We start from the raw sequence: 25,376 nt of genomic DNA, 5'->3' as shown, positions 1-25,376 counted from the left end.
TATATATATATATATATATATATATATATATATATATATATATATTTATATATACTCTGATGTTGTCTGTGGCTGTAAATCGCTGAATGGCATTAAATTCATCTATCTATCTATCTATCTATCTATCTATCTATCTATCTATCTATCTATCTATCTATCTATCTATCTATCTATCTATCTATCTATCTATCTATCTATCTACCTACCTACCTACCTACCTACCTACCTACCTACCTAACTACCTACCTACCAACCTACCTACCTACCTACCTACCTACCTACCTACCTATCTATCTATCTATCTATCTATCTATCTATCTATCTATCTATCTATCTATCTATCTATCTATCTATCTATATATCTATCTATCTATCTATCTACCTATCTATCTACCTACCTATCTACCTATCTATCTACCTACCTATCTACCTATCTATCTATCTATCTATCTATCTATCTATCTATCTATCTATCTACCTACCTATCTATCTACCTGTCTATCTATCTATCTGTCTATCTATCTATCTATAACAGAATATAAGTTCAAATGAATCAATTACATAGGCTAGCCCTATTTTTATATTAAGAAGAAGAAAAAAGGAAAAAGGGACATGAATACTAAATAATTTACTTAATTTTTTTTAAATTTATTAAACTTAAAATAGCCTAGGTCAGGATGAATTGAGGGGCTGGGTGCAAGAAGGGCATTTTAGAGGATCTGCCCTTTTTCAGTAAAATGCTTCATTGTGTTCTCTGATCTGTTATGCATATAATCACCAAGTTGTAGTTCAATACTTTGTTCATAGAGGTCAGGAGTATCCAAAATATAAAGGCTTGCATAGGTAACATTATTACGGTTTGAATTTTCAACATCGTCGACCTGGTTGGTGAGTTGGTATAGCGCTGGCCTTCTATGCCCAAGGTTGCAGGTTCGATCCCGGGCCAGGTCCCGATGGCATTTAAGTGTGCTTAAAATTCGACAGGCTCATGTCAATAGATTTACTGGCATGTAAAAGAACTCCTGCGGGACAAAATTCCGGGACATCCGGCGAAGCTGATATAACCTCTGCAGTTGCGAGCGTCGTTAAATAAAACATAACATTTAATTTCCAACATCAATTTTCTCGAAACTTGCATTTGAGAGAAGTGCCTATCTTGCACCCAACCCCTCAATTATCAAAATAGAGTTGTATAACCTTGACCCGTAACTATGGCTGTGATTTATTCCAGTGGTTGTGTAGTATTGGGTTCAGCTAAAGGACATGTCAATTTTTTTCTGGTAGGATAAACATGTTGTTCTCCTTTATAGTTCAAACGATGGTTATGATATTTCAATAACGCATATTTATAAGTAGCAGTAGTAACAATAATAATAATAATAATAACAATAATAATAATAATAATAATAAAGTTTTATTATCAATATTATTATTATTATTGTTATTATTATTATTATTATTATTATTATTATTATTATTATTATTATTATTGTTCGACTAGGTAATTCTCTCTCAGTTCCATTTAATAGTATATGTGGAGTTCCTCAAGGATCTACATTGGGGTCCACACCTGTGGAGTAACGGCCAGCGCGTCTGGCCGCGAAACCAGGTGGCCCGGGTTCGAATCCTGGTCGGGGCAAGTTACCTGGTTGAGGTTTTTCCGGGGTTTTCCCTCAACCCAATACGAGCAAATGCTGGGTAACTTTCGGTGCTGGACCCCGGACTCATTTCACCGGCATTATCAAATTCATATCATTCAGACGTTAAAGAACCTAGATGTTGATACAGCGTCGTAAAATAACCCAATAAAATAAAATCTACATTGGGACATCTGTTATTTTTATTATTTATAAAAGATATAAGTAAAATAATAAGTTCTAGCTGCCTTTTATTTGCGGATGATCTCAAAATCTTTCGTAAAATTAATAGTTAGGTTGATTGTCAAATTCTACAAAATGACATTAATTCAATTTCACAATGGTCTGTTGAAAATGGAATGAAAATTAGTCAATCCAAAACTTTTGTTATTTACTTCTCACGGAAAACTACTTCCCTAATATTTAATTATTCTCTTAGTAATGTCACAATTATGTCTCTCCGGTCTGCAGATGTATTAAATACGCTAATTTGCATGGATTGAACTTGGATCCATTTAATGTGTAGTATATACTTTTTGACTTTTTATGTCAGTTTTATTAATTTATGTCATTTGTTGAGATATGTATCATACTATTCTCGTCATTTGCATATCTTTACACTACTACTTATATGATTCCAGTCTTCATATGATTTCATTAATTCATTTGTAATTCATTTTATTTAATTGCCATTATTTTAATTATCTCACTGTACTAATTTTAATAATTATTTGTATGTATTATTTGCATTTTGGTATCTATTCATTTTGTCATTATTGTTTATTTGTATTGGTCTGTAATTTTAATAATTATTTGTATCCACATTTGTTATTCCTTGTACACTGTAAACCTTGTGCTGACTTTATATTGTGCTGAATTTTATTGGCCCCAGACTGTTGTACAGCACAATAAATATTAGTAAATATTAGTACATAAATTATTATTATTATTATTATTATTATTATTATTATTATTATTATTATTTTATATGGAATTACTCATCCAGAATATGTAAAAATAATGTAATACATAATACCTCATTCCCATTCACTATCGCCGGCAAGACGGGACAACAGACTACAAATACAAACCGTTGAAATGTAAAAAAATGAAAAGCCCGGATGTACTGGGATACAGATATAATAACAGGTGGGACGTTGAAACACAATAGAACGGATGAAATAGTCATAAATAAAATAAGACAAATGCGTGTTTAAATGCAACTGTTCAGAGCACACGAAACCTACAGTGTACATGTTTAAAACAAAATTTCTCTATCCACACAAATAAAACAACGAAAATATAGAACTGTCATCATATCAGCGACAGCGGCAGAATCCTACCGCTTCATAGTTCATGAAATATCCTGGGATAAGTGGGAAAATAATCATGGCAACGCTGAGTAATTCTCAACAGCTGCAATGTTATAGCACAACGAAATAAAGAGAACTTTCAGCTACAGTACAGTAATTTCATATACGGGATGTTCCATTTTTAATACAATTTTGAATAGCAACTTTTTTTCGTTTGAAGGAGAAAACAAATGACATTAGATATTTTGCATTTAGTGAAAATCATAATGTTCATTTAAAGGTCAACTTAGTTTTTTTTAATGCGAACCAAAACTATTTTTATGAGATTCTGATTTTACGCAATGAAACAAATAACTTTTGTTTGAAACATTTTTTATTAAACTGTAATTTTTTTAACGAGACCGAAAACATTACATGTATGTATGTATGTATGTATGTATGTATGTATGTATGTATGTATTTATTCACACTGCAAATGGATATATACCCGGTGGCAGTGGTAACTAATTACACTCAATAATGACAATTAATAATAAACACAACTAATAAAAAAACAATAAATAATAATAATAATAATAATAATAATAATAATAATAATAATACTTACTTACTTACCCGGAGGTTCACTGCCGCCTCACATAAGCCCGCCATTGGTCCCTATCCTGAGCAAGATTAATCCATTCTCTATCATCATATCCCACCTCCCTCAAATCCATTTTAATATTATCTTCCCATCTACGTCTCGGCCTCCCTAAAGGTCTTTTGCCCTCCGGCCTCCCAACTAACACTCTATATGCATTTCTGGATTCGCCCATACGTGCTACATGTCCTGCCCATCTCAAACGTCTGGATTTAATATAATAATTATTATTATAATAATAATAATAATAATAATAATAATGATAAGTTAATAATAATAATAATAATAATAATAATAATAACAAGAAGCATCCTAAATTAAATTAAGCACGATCACTTAAAATAACATTTAAAGTAAATCTAATTTGTATCTCAACCCTAAGTTCGAACTAAGACCCACGAGTGTGACAGATTCATACCTACACAAGTACCTTTCGGCACTACACTTATTTCGCTGTCAACTCACTCACTGCACTGATTCTATCCTGATTTCACTAACACTTCAAAATAATTTCACTCTTCAAATACTTTGCACAGCCACTTCACTGACACAAACACACTTCACTTACACAATAGACTTCACTGACACAACACACTTCCTCACTGATAGAACACTTCAAATAACAAGATATCAATTGCACCCTTGGTAATACTTTGAAAGATTGTACAGCAGTGGCAAAAAAAAAAAAACCGGTCCGACCCTTGCTACTGATTTCAGAGCCTCGTTCACAGTGAGAGCACGATGGACTGGTAACTAAGACTTTCGTGGTTCGAATCCTGCCTGGGTAGGAAAATTTTTTCCTTATTCAAATTTATTCCCAATACTTTTCGATTGCAGCAATATTTTACTACTTAATTAACTTATTATTCCCAGAACATGAATTTTACCAGCATATTTTCTAATGGCTTTCGAAATGGGCTACGTCAGCAGTCGAAACTACAACAATTTCAATAGATTACTCGCTATCTTTTGAATGCGGGCGTGGCATGCGCAGTGGCCCATTTCGGGGACTTTGATTATTCCGTCGGTCCGGTTTTTTCTTTGCCACTACTGTACAGTGGAGGAAGCAAAACCTGTCCTGTGACCTTATCATGTGCCGTGGTTATGTCACGAATGTGTATGGAGGGGGAAGATAGGTTTTAGTCTGAAATGAATTCCCGTATCTGTAGATTGGTATAATATAAACCATTATGGTCCACACCTGTGGAGTAACGGTCAGCGCGTCTGGCTGCGAAACCAGGTGGCCCAGGTTCGAATCCCGGTCGGGGCAAGTTACCTGGTTGAGGTTTTTCCGGGGTTTTCCCTCAACCCAATATGAGCAAATGCTGGGTAACTTTCGGTGCTGGACCCCGGACTCATTTCACCGGCATTATCACCTTCATATCATTCAGACGCTAAACAAACTAAATGTTGGTACAGCGTCGTAATATAACCCATTAAAATAAAAAATAACCATTATGAAACAAACTCTCTTTCTGATAGCACAGCTCACATGCCAGGTCTTCCCTCTTCATCTGTATCTTAAGTTCCGTTTGTTTATCTTTAACTGAAACGTAAACATATTGTAAACAGAGAAGTTGAATTACTTTTGTTTACCTTAAACATAAATTTACTGAGCCACCGGCGTAGCTCAGTCGGCTAAGACGCTTGCCTGCCGATCCGGAGTTACGTTCGAGCGCGGGTTCGGTTCCCGCTTGGGCTGATTATCTGGTTGGGTTTTTTTCCGAGGTTTTCCCCAACTATAAGGCAAATGTCAGGTAATCTTTGGCGAATCCTCGGCCTCATCTCGTCAAGTATCATCTCGCTATCACCAATCCCATCGACGCTAAATAACCTCGTAGTTGATACAGCGTTGTTAAATAACCGAGTGAAATAAAAATATAAATAAAATTACTGTACTGTAAACATAAACACAGAAATTGAGGGCAAGCAAAATTCCGTGATACTTGTGGCGGGCAAGGTTCCAGTTTTGGTGTCTTCTCCGGACTCTCCCGTTTCCTCAAGTTAGGCTCCAACATTATTCCATCGGCGCTCCATTCCACAGCATTCTCTTAGCGCCAGCTGACGACGCCTGTGGAGGTTTATATGGGGTCGAGCGAAACCTAGATACAGAGGTGTGAAAATTATTAGAATAATCTTAATTTTAAAGGTTTTTTAATAGTTCCTTCACAAATATTAATTGAATTGATGAATATTGGTATATATTACTATACTGATGTAGGATATATTTACTACTAACAATGCCGGAAAGCATTGTTGTACATTGGTATTTTTCTTATTTTACAATTGTTATGGGAATTCAGAAATTATTATATTATGTTGGTGGAATTGGAAACATAAAAAATTATATGCACAAAACAGATGTATAATTACGTTCATTTGAACCTTCACAACAATGTAAACGCAAAGAACAATTTGTTTAAAGCATTTCTTAATTAATTTTTGATGTTTCCAATTCCGCCAACATAATATAATAATTTCTGAATTCCTATAACAATTGTAAAATAAGAAAAATACCAATGTACAACAACGCTTTCCGGCATTGTTAGTAGTAAATATATCCTACATCAGTATAGTAATATTATATACCAATATTCATCAATTCAATGAATATTTGTGAAGGAACTATTAAAAAAACCATTAAAATTAAGATTATTCTAATAATTTTCACACCTCTGTATATAAGAAATCTTTAATTAGTCAGCTGTTATGTGGGTCGGGAATGCACTTATTTGAGAGGCTAGCACAAAATACTACATGTCCGCAATTCTAGTTCGTATTAACCTCCATCTACAGTATCAGTATCAGTATCAGTATCAGTGGATATGACTCGATTTTTTTTTTTTTTTTTTTTTTTTTGCCTATTGGAAGGATGGATAAATCCATTATTGTATGGATAGATATTTCAATAAATTAAGGGCCGTATTCATAGACATTCTCAGCGCTGGCTTCCGGTGGATGATCAGCGAACTAACGTTTTTCGTATTCATAAATCAGTGTTAGCGATATGATATGATATGATTCCTGTTTAGCACGCTCGTAGCGCGGGCTAGCGAAATGTCTATGAATAGCACACTAAGTGACCAAAGCTTTTATATTAATAAAATATTTTAGAGCATGTAATACATTTGGATTTATTTATTCATTTATTTATTCATTCATATATTCATCCATTTATTCATTCATTTATTCATTATTTACTTATTTATTTATTTATTATTTTATTTATTTATTTATTCATTTATTTATTTATTCATTCATTGTTTTATTCATTCATTCATTTATTCATTTATGTATTTATTTATTTATGTATTTATTTATTCATTTATTCTTTCATGCATATATTTATTTAATTATTTATTTATTTATTTATTTATTTATTTATTTATTTATTTATTTATTTATTTATTATCATAGATCCAACTATACGCATGGAGAGAGATATAAACCAAGCTCATCAGACGATGAAAGAATAATGGAACGGAGAAAAATTCTTTCCGGCGCCGGAATTTGAACCCGGGTTTTCAGCTCTACGTGCTGACGCTTTATCCACTAAGCCACACCGGATACCACCCTGGCGTCGGACAGAATGATCTCAGATTAAGCTCCAACTCTTGGGTTCCCTCTAGTGGCCGCCCTCTGCACTACGTCATAGATGTCTATGAACGTAGGGCTAAAGTCCACACATGTGCTGAGGTGCCCTCGTAATGAGTGACTAGTTGGCCGGGATCCGACGGAATAAGCGCCGTCTTAAATCACGAAGTGATTTACGCATATTATATATATTATTTTAATGTACCGAAGTACATATGATATTTCCATGTAGATATTCTGCGTCATCATACGATGAAAGAGTAATGGAACGGAGGAAAATTCTCTCCGGCGCCGGGATTTGAACCCGGGTTTTCAGCTCTACATGCTGATGCTTTATCCACTAAGCCACACCAGATACCACCCCCACGTTCATAGACATCTATGACGTAGTGCAGAGGGCGGCCACTAGAGGGAACCCAAGAGTTGGAGCTTAATCTGAGACGATTATGTCCGACGCCGGGGTGGTGTCCTGTGTGGCTTAGTGGATAAAGCGTCAGCACGTAGAGCTGAAAACCCGGGTTCAAATCCCGGCGCCGTAAAGAATTTTTCTCCGTTCCATTACTCTTTCATCGTATGATGACGCAGAATATCTGGATGGAAATATCATATGTACTTCGGTACATTAAAATAATATATACAAGCTCATCAGGTTGATCAGGAAAAGAGGGCCATTTATGAACCTTGTATTCCCTACCTTAGTGCCAAGTATAACATCCCTCTCTTCAATTGGTCAGTGACAGGTTTATTTTTTGGTGCTCGGAGTTCTTTACCAAAATTTACATGTCAATTTTTAAAATCAATTATCAATATCATCTTTTGAAATTCAAAAAATCATCTCGCAAATTCTCAAAGATACCCTGCAGATTATACAGTTTCATTTATACCACACAGAAGGCCTTAATTAAGGATATGCTAATTTTACATGAAATCTTTTATTTATCAGTATAATTTAGTCATCTTCTAAGATTTTATTTTATAATTGGTAATCAATGGTGCTTAATTATTAGACTTTATTTTATAACAATATTCATATTTAATTAATTATATTTGTTTGCTATTAATTTCCGGGTCCTCGTGGTCATCCTTAATTAAGGTCGGACGATTTATTTCTCTCTCATTATTTTGCTAATAATTGTAACATAAAATATAAATAAAAGAAAAACTTTAGCTCGTCCCTGAAAGAGTAGAACTCGTGCTTAGGGGCGGATTCCTGAATTTAAATTAAAAAGTATATAATACAACTTCTTATGTCTACTACGCAATAAGAATATATAAATTTTAATTTACAATTTTTAAATTTTTATAAAATCCATACATAACTTTTTAAATTTAATACTAGAATCCAGAAATGCAGTGTTAGTTGGTAGATCTGGAAGAAAAATACCTTTGGGGAGGCAGAGACATAGAGGGAGGATAATATTAAAATGAATTTGAGGGAGATATGATTTGATGCTAGGGAGTGGATTAATCTTGCTCAGGGTAGGGACCGATGGCGGGCTTATGTGAGGGTGGCAATGAACCTCTGGGTTCTTTCATTCATTCATTCATTCATTCATTCATTCATTCATTCATTCATACAATTATTTTATTCCATAGATCTTACATGAGCAATGAAGCTTTAAGATGTGGAACAAGTCAAAATTTTACAATATTACAATTACAATTTTTACAATTTTTTTCTATTTGTTCCACACCTATGGAGTAACGGTCAGCGCGTCTGACCGCGAAACCAGGTGGCCCGTGTTCGAATCCCGGTCGGGGCAAGTTACCTGGTTGAGGTTTTTTCCGGGGTTTTCCCTCAACCCAATACGAGCAAATGCTGGGTAACTTTCGGTGCTGGACCCCGGACTCATTTCACCGGCATTATCACCTTCATTTCATTCAGACGCTAAATAACCTAGATGTTGATACAGCGTCGTAAAATAACCCAATAAAATAAAATAAATACAAATTTTTATAGTTTTACAATTTAGTAATTTTCTACAATTTTTACAATTTTGTGCAATTTTTTTTACAATATTTTGGCGAGATGTAGTGAGATGAGGTGAGGTCCCAGGATTCGCCAAAATATTACCCGGCATTTGCCTTTTGATTTGGGGAAAACCTCGGAAAAACCCAACCAGGTAATCAAATCAAAAGGGGGGGGGGGTAATCTAATCAAAGGGGTTATAAGTAAGTAAGTAGGTAAGCAAAAACAATCAATGATTCGACTGAATAAATTAATAAAAGGTTTAGATAGGAAATAATTAAGGGATTAATTAAACATTTAATTAATTTTCGGTAGTGGATAGATGCTTGAATAAATGGATGATTGAATGAATGCATTAGAATCTATCACTCTGCCAGAATGAAGGAATATTACTTCATACACATGAACTACTCTTAACGTATGCATTTCTTTCAGTAGACTGTAATTGCGTAACATCCTGCAATCCTTTGTCCGCATGGGCAATACGGTGTTGATATAAGCTGCTCATGCCGGTAATGATAAGGAAATGCTTGACAAACTTTTATGATATTTCACCGCTCTCTTTTTCTCTCGGTGTCCCTAGACTTTTTCTGTGCTGTCGTGATTAATGTCTTTGTTCGATAACACTACCCTCGGCGGAATACCATTAAAAAAAAAAGGTTTTAAATCATATTCCAGTAATTTTACTTTTTTACAGGTACAAAATTGCAGTGCATTGTGCAACTTTAAAAATGTGAGTTTGCAGTCTGTTGATTATGTTAAAAAATTGCCACCCTCTTTTCTCATTCCTGCTGTATTCTTTTTTTTTTCTTTTCATTTTCCTCAATGTATAATGCTGCATGTTAAAAATAGTCCACGTGACATGGGAGTGAATTGTGTAACTTTAGAAAGAAAGTGATGCAAGTATTACGTATAAAAAAACTTCGTAATATGATTACCTATATAACATACAGAAGCTCACTATATAAGCCGTGATAGCGTACTTGGATGCACACAATTTATAATTCTCCCTTTTCCACCCCCCCTACCTTCTGCCTATTACTGGGGTTTGAAGCAAGTCGGACCCAGTCTGAGCTCATTTGCCTGTTTCAAAAGTTTCTTCAGCTTAATGAAGGAAAGTTTTGTGTTCCCAGTCTGGACTCCAGACGATTAAGTCTTCTTCAATGAAGTCTAATTAACTCATGGATGTGATGAAAGACAGAGTTACATTTTCCTTCTGTAAGATACGTTTATAGAAATATTTATATATAGTATGTATACAGAGAGAAATTATTTTAGAGGGTCAAAAATATGTAGAAAATATATGAATTTATAAAATTTATTTATAGTAATGTCACGAGAGGTCTGAGATTTATCTGGGAAATCTCAGACCTCGAGTGACATTTATTACGACTATTTCGTGAATAAAATAAAAATGTAAATAATATATCCGTAAAATTCGATTACAAAATATTAATAATTGTATATTTACGAATGCTTAACCTATTCAGACACTGTGAAGTTGAAATAGATGAATATCGATTACTGCAATAAAGTAATTCGATGTTATTATTCAGTAATGCCAATTGCGAAAAGCGAAATACAGGTTTAACAATGTTAATTACATGTACTGCACTTTTCTCTTATTATTATAACATAAATACATTTTCATTATCTGCTTAAATCACGATTTAATTTAAAATTTTATAATATGATTACAGTAACCTAATTAATACATTAATTAAATGAAGAATTGTTGAAACGCAGTTATCTAATCTGAATGAAGGAATATAATTTTTTTTCAGATAGCCTACGATGGACATGGAATTAGACGATGAAGATGTATTTTATAGGCTACAATAAAGGTTAGGTTACCTGTGTGAGCAGGACCAGTGTCAGCTGTGCCTTATTTCGACCGTTACTACGTGCTACAGGAAAGCATTTTTTATAGCTCGACAAATGCATTCTCGCTGTAGTGTGTAACGGGACTAAAGCTGCATCTACACAGTTCAGTATTCCAATCGCGTATGCATGCAATCTGGGAAGAATATTGAAAGAATCAAGTTTAAAACGTACGTTAAATTAAGATGCATGGAGATTTTGTCTGCATGGTGCGCAGTTTTGAACGTCTTCACTGCGTAAATATATTAATTAATATTAAATATTAATCTTGCATTCATGCTGTAAAATTGAAAGAAAAGTTTAACCGTGTACTTGCATCTTAATGTATTCATAATCATCAATTTACGGGGAAACAGTTGGTGTGCAACGACTAAACAAAAGAACGACCATGCGATAAATTGATAGCGATAAATCTCGCTGCAAAAATTATCGCAAAGTGTAACTGTGATTGGTTGGAATTCAAAATTTCATTGCACTTCATTGGTCGACAATGGAATGACGTCATATAAACGAAATACTCCGCTTAAAATACTACGTTTGTCATTTCATATGTTAACGGTATTCAACGCTGTTTTAGATATGACGTGTTATAACCGTTTCATGGATACGGAAAGATACAACGTTTCAGAGTTGTGTGTCGGGAAAGGCAAGGAAATGGGACCCTATCTCTTAGTAGCAAGGAAAAGGACAATAATTCCAGACAACACATTCAACACTTTCTTGATTATGATTCTTGAATAGTCACATGGAGTGCACACATATACAGGGTGTTTCAAACATAAGGTGCATAATTTCAGGTATGTATTTCCCACATGTAGACAATCAAAATAGTTCATTACAACATGTGTCCGGAAATGCTTCATTTCCGAGTTATGGCCTTCACAACATTGAAATTCACCGGAACGTTTTTCTTTCCGCAGATCGTTGCCGTCAAAGGAGACATTAAGAGGGCACTCTGACAGTTCATTCCGAAGCGAAGGTTACATTCATTGTTGTGTAGGCGTTAGACTGTGCGACATGTATTCAAATCAAGAGCTGGCAGAGATACACTTCATGTACGGTAAGGCGGACGGCAATGCTGCGCTGGCTCGTCGTTTGTACCAGGAGAGGTACCCACAGCAACAATATCCAGATCGGAAGACATTTGTACGTCTCCATTACCGTCTGTGCGAGTATGGAAAATTTAACTCTCCTGGTTTGGGAAGGGAACGACCAAGATCTACAACTCCAGAAGTACAGGAGGAGATTCTGGAGGCTGTGAACATGACTCCTTCTATCAGCACACGAAGGGTAGCGTTGCAAGTCAATGTTCCTCATACGACTGTCTGGAGACTGTTGAAAGAGTATCAATTGTATTCTTATCATTTGCAACGTGTACAGACCCTGTCACCAGCAGATTACCCTGCACGAGTTAGGTTCTGTCAGTGGTTCTTGCAGCAGTGTGGTGTAAATCCCAACTTTCCTGCCTTAGTATTATTTACAGATGAAGCACAGTTCACACGAGATGGCATAACAAATTTCCACAATCAGCATGTATGGGCGTATGAAAACCCACGTGCAACTGTTCCATCTCATCACCAGGTGCGGTTCTCCCTCAACATGTGGGCCGGTATCATTCGTGATCGATTAGTTGAACCCCATGTACTTGTAAACAGACTTACGGGGCAGGCGTACACAAACTTCCTGGAAAACACCATACCTCATGTTTTAGAAGACACTCCACTGACCAATCGTCAACACATTCACTTCTTGCATGATGGCGCTCCTGCACACTTAAGTCGTACGGCTCGCCGGTACTTGGATCGAAAAATTCTCTCCGGCGCCTGGATTTGAACATAATATATATGATATGCGTAAATCACTTCGTGATTTAAGACGGCGCTTATTCCGTCGGATCCCGGCCAACTAGTCACTCATTACGAGTGCACCTCAGCACATGTGTGGACTTCGGTCCTAGGTTCATAGATATCTATGACGTAGTGCAGAGGGCGGCCACTAGAGGGAACCCAAGAGTTGGAACTTAAAACTGAGATGATTCTGTCCGACGCCGGGGTGGAATCCGGTGTGGCTTAGTGGATAAAGCGTCAGCACGTAGAGCTGAATATCCGGGTTCAAATCCCGGGGCCAGAGAAAATTTTTCTCCGTTCCATTACTCTGCCATCGTATCATGACGCAGAATATCTGCATAGAAATATCATATGTACTTCGGTACATTAAAATAATATAAAATAATATATATATATATATATATATATATATAACTTACTAAAACCAGAAATAAGAATGGTTCATTTTGTTGAATCCTTCATTGCGTATAACAAGTATAACAAGTGGTTTCTGAATTAAATATTATATGAGCGTATTATATATTAGCCGTACCCTTGCGCTCCGCTGCACCCGTTAGAAATAAATATAAAGTAATTACATAATTAAAATAGGGCATTTGATCCGGGGAACATTCGTGTTTGATAGAAGGATAAATCGTTTAATATGTTACTTAATTTACATTGCATCCAAATAATTAAAATGCGATCATTTTGGCCCAGAAAGCACTCATTTGGTGCAATGTCAATTCCTTTAACATGTTTCTTAATTTTTATTACATGCAACCATAGTTTAATGAAGATTGACATCATTTAAATTCAATGTGTATATTTTATTTTACTTGTTATAGGTTTCCATTGAATTATGGTAATAACTTAATTTTAACCCTTGTTTTCTACGTATTCAGTAAATGGCGCTTGGCCCACTGTGGTTCTGAACCCGTCAAATAACTTAAATTATATTATATAATATTACATATTATATTATATTATATCATATCAGAAGTTACTGTAATAACATTATAGCATTATGTCCATCTAGAGAAACTACACTTTCCAATGGTGAAATAATAATTAATTACACAAATCGGTTAATTTAGCTTCCGATATTACTTCATACAAACACAGAAACTTTCTCTGTAGGCTATCTTTCATAGCTTTCGATTGTTGCTGTCCACGGCCCCTTATAGACGAAGTCATTTGTTTTTTAATTCATTACACGGCCTTAGATGGCAGTTATTTTAATTTTAAAACTCAGTTATCTCATTAAATATCAGTCCTATCAAAAGTTTTCAAAGAATAAAACTTATCGCAAATTGTTTTAAAGAAACTCTTGTTATGTAACATTTTTCACCAAAATCAATAATAAGCGAGATATTTAGATTTATTTAATTCAGGCCCCCTTATAACCCCACTTTTAGATAATGTATTTTGAATGTCATATGGCCTAAAATCTAAGTTACAACGAACTTAATTTATATTCTAATTTCATCGAAATCCGTTGAGCCATTATCGCATGAAAAGGTAACAAACATACAGACAGACAGACAGACGTACAAACAAAAATTTCAAAAGAGCGATTTTCGGTTTCAGGGTGGTTAATTATATATGTTAGGACCAATTATTTTTGGAAAATCGAAAATTACCAGAAAAATTTCGGCTACAGTTTTATTATTAGTATAGATTAGCGTATTTCTAATTAATGTATACACCATTAATTGTTGTCCCCGTTTTTAAAGGACGTATCTGACACGTATCACGGGAAAACAGGCTTCCACCGCTACAACACCAGGTTCCAACGGTCCAGAAATCCACGACCTGGACCTTCCAGACTGCAATAAGTGAGTACTTAATACTGTTATTTATACACAATAATGCAGTAACTGTTAAAAATCACGCTATACTGTTCAGTTACTAATGCTAATAATTGCTACTATATCACTGCTACTTGAAAGCATCCACATTTGTCCACGTCCTCATTAATGTGAGGTAAGTGATCGTAGTTTGCTATTTACTAAACTGTTTCGTCGTTCGGTTAGGAATGTCAAGGTGATCTACAGTATATTATAAATTGAAATTTAGCTTTGAAATTGTCTATATTTAAAGTTTTTTTGTGAATTTTTTGTATTTTGTATTTACTTGCGAAAATTTGGAATTTTCAGGTTTTTTTTTTTTTTTTTGTTCTTTAAGTTTTTTTGAAAATTTAACGCTTTCCGCTCATTTTTTCATAGTATTTTAATTTTTGAGACAAAAATCGGGGGTTTTTGAAATGTTTTTTCTCGAAAAGGAAGAAACAGTATTTACAGATATTTACCTAGGAATTTAATGACAATCTAGACAAAATATTTTCTACATAGTACATTTTGTTCAAAGTTTTCCCTTGCTGCTGTCACAAATGAATTTTGGGAACGTAAGATGCACAATATTATATTTTATGCTCGACCATGCCGAAATGTAGTAATTATACACCTGGTTGTAACCCTTTAATGCACCTCATTAAAGTACACCTATTCATTATACTTCAGTTGTTCAGCCAATGAGAAATCACCATTGTACCATTATAAAACCGCAAGTATCGATTATTCTCGGATATGCAATCGAAAGACAATTAGCGAAAAGTCACGGAGGCTGGAAATCCAATACTGTCGCAGAAGGCTATGTTCTGTTACTATAATAATTAGCGTTAATTGTAAATAATATTCAAATAAATTCAATTTGTCATCTCGTTTTTCAATTCCAAATCAATTTCCAGGTTATATCAAGACTAATCTTCATGTTATTCTCTAGGTTATATCAAGGTCAATGACATTCGTGCCTCGGAAAAAATCAATACTTTCGCGTCTGCGCACATCTTACAATTCAGGTCAGTTCCGCTTCTCACTTACATAACTATAACATGAAAACTTATGAATAATTTCAAGTTAGAAATATGGTCGAGCATAAAAAGTCGTATGAAACTTGCCTATAATGGTAATTCAGACGCTCGTATGAAAATTATGAAACTCGCTTGCGCTCGTTTCATAAACATACTCGCGTCTTAATTACTACCATTATAGGCCCGTTGCATAATAATAATAATAATAATAATAATAATAATAATAATAATAATGGTTTATTTTAACTGGCAGAGTTACGGCCATTCGGCCTTCTCTTCCACTCAACCAGTATGATAGAAAATTACTACAATGCTATGAATATAACTTAATTAATGCAATACAATACAAAGCAATACAATACTACAATACAATATAATACATAATATAATACAATGACAATTCTTTTCATCTTCACAACACCAATAAAATAATTATATAATAATAATAATAATAATAATAATAATAGTAATGATAGTCATACCTAAATTAAATTAAATTATTAAACTCGATCACAATTATAACTTCAATTTGAATGCGCCCGTAAGAAATCGTTTAGCCTTTTCTTGAAAGTGGTTATTGTCTGGCAGCCCCTAATCTTCTGAGGTAGAGAATTCCATTCACGGGGGACTGAGACAGTAAAAGAGGATGAATAGTGGGATGTTCTGTGGGCAGGAATTGCTAGGGTTTGGCTCTCCTGTGACCTGGTGTTAGATTGTGATTGGAGGATAAGTAGTTAAACCGGGAACGAAGATATTTTGGAGTAGATGTGTGGAGAACTCGAAACAGAAGAGACAGCGAATGAAGTGATCTACGGTTACTAAGTTGTAGCCAGGATAAAGATTTGAACGAGGGTGTAATGCGGTCAAATTTGTGAGCATTGCTGATCAATCTGACACACATATTATGCACAAGCTGCAGCTTGTTCGAAAGGTCAGTTGTCAAATCTGTAAGTATTACGTCGCAATAGTCAAACAGTGGTAGTACGAGGGTTTACACTAAAGTCTGTTTTAATAATGTACTATTAATCGCCTCATTTCGTAGCCTACGAGGTGAAATCAACAGTAGGATTATGTTCGGTCCCTACTCTGCAGTGTAAACAAGAAAATGGCGACCCTGTTCTCCGAACGGAATAAAAAGGATAATTAGACAGTCTGAGTTGTTTCAGATGTGTAATAGGAGTAAGGAGCCATCCCGAGTTGTACAGCACATGACAATTTGTCTTCCCTACGAACGTACTGGACAATGCTTTTTCAGCGACTTGTTCTCAGACCGGATGTCACAGCAAATGGCGATGCGTTGGAGTAATTTCATTATTAGACCTTAAGCTGTTCTTGCGCGTAACGAGGCATTGGCTTAACGACAATGGAACTTGAAATGGTGTACTCATTCCATTAGTGTGGTGAATTGTGTTTCACGGCCATAAGAGAACAGTCGTAAATGGTTACAAAGTGAAGTACATTCTCCCAAATGTTAATTAGTTAGTCATTTTGAAATGTACAAGTAAAATCATAAAAATAAAGGAACATCGGTGAAACTTCGATACCGTACCACATACAAGAGAAAAAACTTAATTAGGTAGTTGAAAATAACCTCAGAATTGTAACACACACAGTGGAGGCACGATGTAATCACTGCGAAAGTTGAATAGGCCTTCGTACTTAATCATGGAACATAACACTGCATACTGAATACTTAGCTAAGCAAAATTTTTAGCACAACTGATGGCTTATAGGCCTATTAGGCCTATTAGTCTATGGACTATTAGGAAATATCCCTATGGAATAAAACTTTATTATTTTGTTTCATTTTAAAATTATGATAGATAGATAGATAGATAGATAGATAGATAGATAGATAGATAGATAGATAGATAGATAGACAGACAGACAGACAGACAGACAGACAGACAGACAGACAGACAGACAGACAGACAGACTGACTGACTGACTGACTGACTGACTGACTGACTGACTGACTGACTGACTGACTGACTGACTGACTGACTGACTGACTGACTGACTGACTGACTGACTGACTGACTGACTGACTGACTGACTGACTGACTGACTGACTGACTGACTGACTAGCTAGTTTATTGCTTGGACATAAGTACATTATGCATAGCAACGTCAATAAAAATGAAATCATACAAAATTATTTGCCAAGTTAAAATATTCCTTAATGCTATACAAACTGTGTTCATACAATTTTCTTTCAATTAACTATTTGAATGAATCATAATTTCAATTTTTAGTTGAATTTGGTAAGCTATTATAAAACTTCAGAGACATATAATACAAACTGTTTAGTGTAGTCTTGTATCTGCATAAATCTAGTCTTATATCGTTACAACTTCTCGTATGGTGTTCAAAGGGAAATTATCTATATTCATTTTGGTATGTAACAAACACTGCAATACACATAGCGATGGAAGAGAGTATCCTATCCTCTCCTGGCACCACATTATCATAATCATCCTATCACATCATCGGGGTAATGTAACTCCGCCTTCCAGGCGCCCCAACCTCAGAAGTGGGTTACAACTAAGCCACGGCCAGGAGAGAAAACCAGAAATGTCGAAACACAACCTGGTGGCATTGGATAAAAAAAATATATTTCTTTAAAAGTGACTTCACAATTCATCCTTGAATCAATTCATTGTCTTAAAATGCAGAAAGCCAATAGCAAGATTGCTCTAAAAAGCTTTGAAGAAGATCCTTGAAGGAATTCAAATTCAAATTCAAATTTATTCACAATTTACAATTGAAAATGGTACATATGAATAGATACCCGAAATGAGCATATGCTCGTGCTCGGGTACATTCCAGTAGAGTCTACATAAATTTTGCAGACATCAATAATAATGTTGATGATAGAAATAATAGCAACAATAATAATAATAATAATAATAATAATAATAATAATAATAATAACCGTGACGGAGATAATACAAAGATAGTAATACAGGATGCGTCAGAAAGAACGGATGGATTTCACATGGCAAGAAAATTGTAAAGATTCATCAAATCAAAAATTTATTGTTATCAACATATTCACCAATACATGCAGTTTATTTATGGAAAACAACATTATCCATATGATGTCCTTGGCTTTCAATGCAGGCATCGAGGCGTTTTCTGATGTTCGCCATCACTTTCACAGTCATAGCTGGTGCAATTGCCACGATTTCTTCACGAATCGCTGTCTTCAGTTCGTCCAGTGTATGTGATCGATGTTTACAAACTTACGCCTTCAAATGGTCCCAAAGAAAGAAGTCGCAGGGCGCGAGATCTTACCGTAGCCTCGGACAATCTCAGTGCAATAGAATTTCGTCCAGGTGATTTCTTCTTTAGTTGAACCTGTGATACGAAATGAAGCCACCCACCGCAAAATTGTATTCCGAGTTGGAATCCTAGCGTGACATCCGATGTCGAAATGAGTCCTGAGTGGCGATCACAGACTCTTCATTTTTCAAAAATGTCTCTACGATGAAAGCACGTTGTACACCAGACCAACACCATATTCTCAACTGAAACTGCATTCTATGGCTGACCCAACAGTCGTGGTCCCCCTCACTATATCTCTCTCCTCGTTGCGTATTGATAGTTTGAAATCCATCCGTTCTTTCTGACGCACCCTTTACAAAGTAATTAATAATAATAATAGTAATAATAATAATAATAATAATAATAATAACACAAAATATTAACAATAATAAAATAAATACTAAGACCGATTAAATAAAATATAAAACATAAAATATAAAATAAAATAATAAAATATAAAACTGATATGGAAAGACAAATATAATATGAGAAAAGAAGCAAAAGTAAACATTTATAAAGCAGTGATTAGACCCGTAATGACAGATGCATTGGGGACAAGAACCGAAACAAATCAAACAAGGCGGATTATGAACACAAATGGAATGAAAATATTAAGAAAGATACTTGGCAAAACATTATATGACAGAATCAGACTTAAACAGATATGTGAGATGTGTGGAGTGCAACCGGTAGCAGAATGGATAGAAAGAAGGAGAATGGAATGGAATCAGCACGGGGATTGAATGATAACGGAGAGAATCGTTAGGATTGCAAGGATAAAGATCCATCTGGAAAGAGAAGACCATGAAGATCAGAAAGAAAATGGAAAGATTTGATTCATGAATAACACAGGCGATAATGCCTACATGAAAGAGAAGAAGGAGGAGGAAAAGAAGGAGGAGAAGAAGGAGAAGAAGAAGGAGAAGAAGAAGAAAAAGGAGGAGCAGGAGAAGAACAAAAAGGAGAAGGAGGAGATGAAGAAGCAGGAGAAGGAGGAGAAGAAGAAGAAGAAGAAGAAGGAGGAGGAGGAGAAGGAGAAGGAGTAGAAGAAGGAGGAGGAGAAGGAGAAGGAGGAAAAGAAGAAGGAGGAAGAGGAGAAGGAGAGTAAGAAGAAGAAAAAGGAGAAGAAGAATAAGAAGGAGATGGAGGAGAAGAAGGAGGAGGAGAAGAAGGAGGAGGAGGAGAAGAAGAAGTAGGAGGAGAAGGAGGAGGAGAAGGAGGAGGAGGAGAAGAAGAAGTAGGAGGAGAAGGAGGAGGAGAAGGAGGAGAAGAAGAAGAAGTAGGAGGAGAAGAAGGAGGAGAAGGAGGAGAAGAATGAGGAGGAGGAGACGGAGGAGAAGAAGAAGAAGAAGAAGAAGAAGAAGTGATTTTGGGAGTAAAAAGTCGTTAAAAATTTTGAATTCATCTCTAAAATGGCTGAGATATATCCATTTTAGTGAATTACTGTGTCTTTTCTTTTAATTTGGACTCGAAATGTATTTTTCAGAAACTAATTTCGAATAGGCTATTCTTGATGCAATCAAAATTTAGTACCATTTAAATACCCTGTGCATCAGAACTTAAAAATTGGCGTCACAACAATTCACAAGCCTATAAAAAGGTATTAATTCTTCTGTAATAACTTTACACTTATCAAAGTGCAATTTAAAGGGGAAAAAATATGAAAAACGTTAAGTTTCGCGTAATTGCAACAAAAGTTTGGTGTCATAAAATCCCTGTGCACCAACGCTGTAAAACTAGCTTCGCAGATAATGAGAAACCCATAAATTCACATTAATTTTAAGTAATGTATTTTTATTTTAAAGGAAAAAATGTAAAACTTAAGGTAACGGGAAATTGGAATCTGAGTTTAGTGGCATGTAAAAGTCTGGTGTACCAGAGAGCTTTTATTATTATTATTATTATTATTATTATTATTATTATTATTGTTATTATTATTATTATTATTATTATTATTATTATTATTATTATTTTAGTTTTAGTGAAAAACAAAATAAAGAAACGTACATACTGTACGTAGTTCAATTTTATATACCAATTTCGCAGTTACAAAATAACATAGCTTCATGAAAGAGAGCACATTTCACTTACTGTGCACTCATTGTTCTGGAGTCTCTCAACCTGTTTTTGTACTAGTATGATGTGATTTCCTTGCTACATGAAATCTTAGCACCCATTTCTATATTCTTTTCGTGTATTACAAGGATTTATTGACGTCTTCCTAGTCGGCATCAGTTATGTATGACATAGAAGAGCCAACTTTACAGCCGTCTTAGCTCTAAGATCAGATTAATAAATGAAAACTCTTAGAATCTATAGATCGAAAGTTGAATGGATTGTAACATTTTTCTCTCTTCAGACAGAGAGTGGCTATTTCGCCAACCGCGAGACCCATCTGAACCCGTAGACCACATAAGGGTTATCTATTGTCGTGTCTAAGAACAGAGTGCCTCATCTAAGACTCCACTAAATCACCATTTGAAGCGAAGATCGTAGGAAATGGGGGGAAACAGGGGGTCCAATAAAGAGGAGACATTCATTTGGATCGCGAGACGGTCTTGGGAGGGTGAAACTGGAGTGGCCAGGGTACCACGATTCTGGAAGAATCAATGATGATGTAATAGCTCGGAACGGTGATTCCCCTTTACATTGTGACTTTTTTTTTTGTTAGTCTGTAATGTGAGTAAATTTTCCCGCCCGCCCGTAGCTCCAGTACAATCAGGAACATGGATACTACGCTCATTCAAACTTGTTTACTCCCTGCTTTTTTGTTTTTCATTCCATTTATTATATCCCATACATCTTACATTGGTATTGAAGCTTTAAGATGTGGAACAAGCCAAGAGTTATACAATTTTTGACGACCTTGCCTTTTTTCCCTATTTCCTATTGTTGTTTGTATCCTTCGTAAGTTGACAATACCGCACGTTCTCTCGTTTCTATACAAGCAAAAGAAATCACAGTGCTATTATAACTACATACCGCACTAAAATAGACGCTTATTAGAAGAAAAAATTGGAGCCTTAATAATAATAATAATAATAATAATAATAATAATAATAATAATAATAATAATAATAATACTAAACTGCCCCCCATTTAGGGTAGCCCTTACGGACTCAGTGTATCCTAAAAAAAATTATTATACATTTGTAAACATAGATATTAAATTTTAAAAAAGGGAAACAAAGAAAAGGGCGTGAAAAATTACAATTGCTATTAATGTGGCACCATGTGATTAATTAGGATTTGGCAGGGTTTTTTTTGACATAATTATCACAACTTCATCCCTCAGAGATGTAGACAGAGCAAACTGCCGTCGAAATTCTTCCAAAAAAGCTGGTATAGTCCCTCGAGCACCTATGAGCAAGCCGAATACCTCAACGTGAATTAAGGCATATTTCAGCTTGAAATAGTTGACTGTAGGCTCATAGATCGACTTCTTCTCAAGGTGGACCTCGGCTGACTGATGACATTCTACTTCAAAACGTATCGTGGGGTTCACAATGATGCCCTGTTTAGTGTCAGCATTGTACGCTAAAATGTCTACTCGTCTCGTTGACCCATTTTCAGCTAGGCAGGAGATTTCTTCTTCTACTGCCCAGCCCTTATTTCTTAATGCGGCAGCAATTTTGGATCTTACAAGATGATGTCTAGGGTTCCTCAAGAGCAATCCCTGTTCACAGAATCCTAAGACGTGTGCTAAAGTTTCAATCTCCGGGCAGCCATGTCTGCACCGGGTACCGTCGAGAGATCTGCCGGGAACGGAACGAACAGCTGTTAAATTTGCTGTCATTTTCAGGCTAGATACCCATTCACTAGTCGAAAGTCCTTTCTTGTTTGCAAATCAACTGTTGGCGGCTGTTACTTCGTTATACATCTCAACACCTTTTCCCCGTCCTGAACGGGTCTTCCATGATTCATATTCACGACCTCGCAATTCTTCTCGAAAATTTCGAATTGTAGCTTTAGTAAAGTCTTCGGGAAAAGAAAGGCAGAGGGAATCACACGACGATTTGAGTTCGACATCTGTCTCATCATGTTAACATGCGGATTATCCGCTCTGATTAATGATAGACAGATGTTACAATGTTGAAGAAAAGCTTCCCACGAAGCGCGTATTAACTGAAGTTCTTTTAACTTTTTAGTAGCGTACAGCATGCTATTTGGAATATCAGCCGGGAGGAAAAGCATTTCTTTAACAGAGCTTCGAAGGATCTTATCAACATCTTCCAAAAAACTTCGAGATAATTTAGAAAAATAAACACTTTCATATCTTCTTTCAGACTCTGCGGTATTAACTTAGCTCTACCGATCTTCATTGTTTCTTCAATCCTTTCATCCATTAAATCTTCACCAGTTCTTTTGCTATAATAATTAAATGATTACAAAACTTCTAATTAAACTTTTATATTGAACAAATTAATACAAATTTAATTACCAGAAATAACGGTGACTGTTTACACTGAAACAAAAGAACCTGCATAACGCCTTGGCAACGAAGTTCATAACTTACTTATAGGAGAAATTTGTATTTATCAAACAAATTTATACAATACTCAAAATTGAAGAAACGGATTTATTTAAATGACGATCGTCCAAAAAATAATGTACAACATACATGCGTCAAGTGCGTAACAGAATCTTGGAAATACAAAATATTCAACATTGTGTAGTCTTTTCTAACTTTTCCTCTATATATATATATAATTTGAACTGGTAATGGAAATTACGGGAAAACGGCTGAACGGATTTTAATAAATGACCCCTCATTTTGAAGCTTGGAACCCAAATTTTTTCAGAAAAATAATAGTTTTCAGTGAAATATCAATTTTCCTACATTATTTTCCTATTTTCCAAAATCCATCTTCCTTCAGTTTTGAGAACTGATTGCATTTCAGCACGGCTGTGATTTCAGAATAAAACAAAACACACGCTACAATAAACAATAGGCTATTACATGAAGGCCATGACCTGCAGGATTGCTGATATACATTTAGAGTTCAAATTCAATTGGTTATTTAAAACTTCAAGACTTGCTGAAAATAATTTACAGGTCTTATTCTGCGGTGTGTAATTTTCTGAGTACAGCTGTGTATTGGATATTGAAATCTACAAAACTTGATATATGGTTTGTTGACATTATTACCACTAGAAATGAAATTTCATTACAGTTAATGCCATGATGTGACTATTTTTCATTAATTATACATATTAATGCTATACTGATGATATGAAAATGAAACGTTTTGGGGTTACATAAGTATATAGAGAGAATGTGTTAAATTAGATCCTCATTTCTATAATTTACTGAGTGGCAGCTATTATATAAAACTACAAAACTTACGTAAGATAATAATAATAATAATAATAATAATAATAATGTTATTAAAAATCAAATACTTTTATAGTTATTAACCAAGTGGGGTTGGGTCTTTTTCATATACTTAATGGCGGTGTGTCATTCTCTTCGGTATTGGCTCGAGATAGCGCAAAAATTATAGTTCCTGAGGAAAGACGGTATTACTTACTGATAAAATAAGAGGCCTACAAAATTTTGTAGTCTCTCGATCATTCCAGCAAGATCACTTAGCAGGATAAAATGACTTTACCCTCTACATTCCAAGCTCTACATGCAGCAGCTATACCAAAATGTTACGTCTATTCTTCGAAAGCATAGCAAACCTGACTTTTACAATCCACAATGACCTGAAATAGCCATTGCTTATATTTGGCATAAAACATTCAGAGGGAGTATGTTTCATTATTATGGAAGCAAATAACTTTCAAAATGTCTAGTATTTTTCATTGAAAATAAACATGAAAAATGTTTATTTGAACGTCTAATGAACTTAGTTTGCAGCATTTGCTGCACAAGCCACTAGTTCAGTTATAATGCAGTTAACAGTTAACACCCTTGTATCGCATCATTCTGTCTAGTAATCGAAGGATAACACAAATGTTGAAATGTCATTTCTCTTTGTTTACGTACCGGCTGAAAAAGTGTGCCATGTCTCAGGGCATACAAGTTACTTTTTTCCACTCCATATCCTCCTCGAAGGAAGCAAGGTGGGGGTTGTGAAGTTAGCAAGTCGCGTCGGCCGGGCGAAGAGGGCCCAACTCGTCTGCTATTGGTTGTGCTTCTCGTGAGGAATGACTTTAATTAATGTTCTAACTAACGACACTCGAAATCGGAGAGTACAGCACCCAGCACCGCCGTTGCCATGAAAAAACGGAAAAATCAGCAGCACTTTCCGTTGTGCCGGATAGTTTTCCTATTCTGATTCGCCTAACCTCCAGTGACACCAAAACTTACT

The sequence above is a fragment of the Periplaneta americana genome, chromosome 1 (genome assembly GCF_040183065.1).
Source record: "Periplaneta americana isolate PAMFEO1 chromosome 1, P.americana_PAMFEO1_priV1, whole genome shotgun sequence".
NCBI classification, from domain to species: domain Eukaryota; kingdom Metazoa; phylum Arthropoda; class Insecta; order Blattodea; family Blattidae; genus Periplaneta; species Periplaneta americana.
This window is presented reverse-complemented; position numbering follows the sequence as displayed.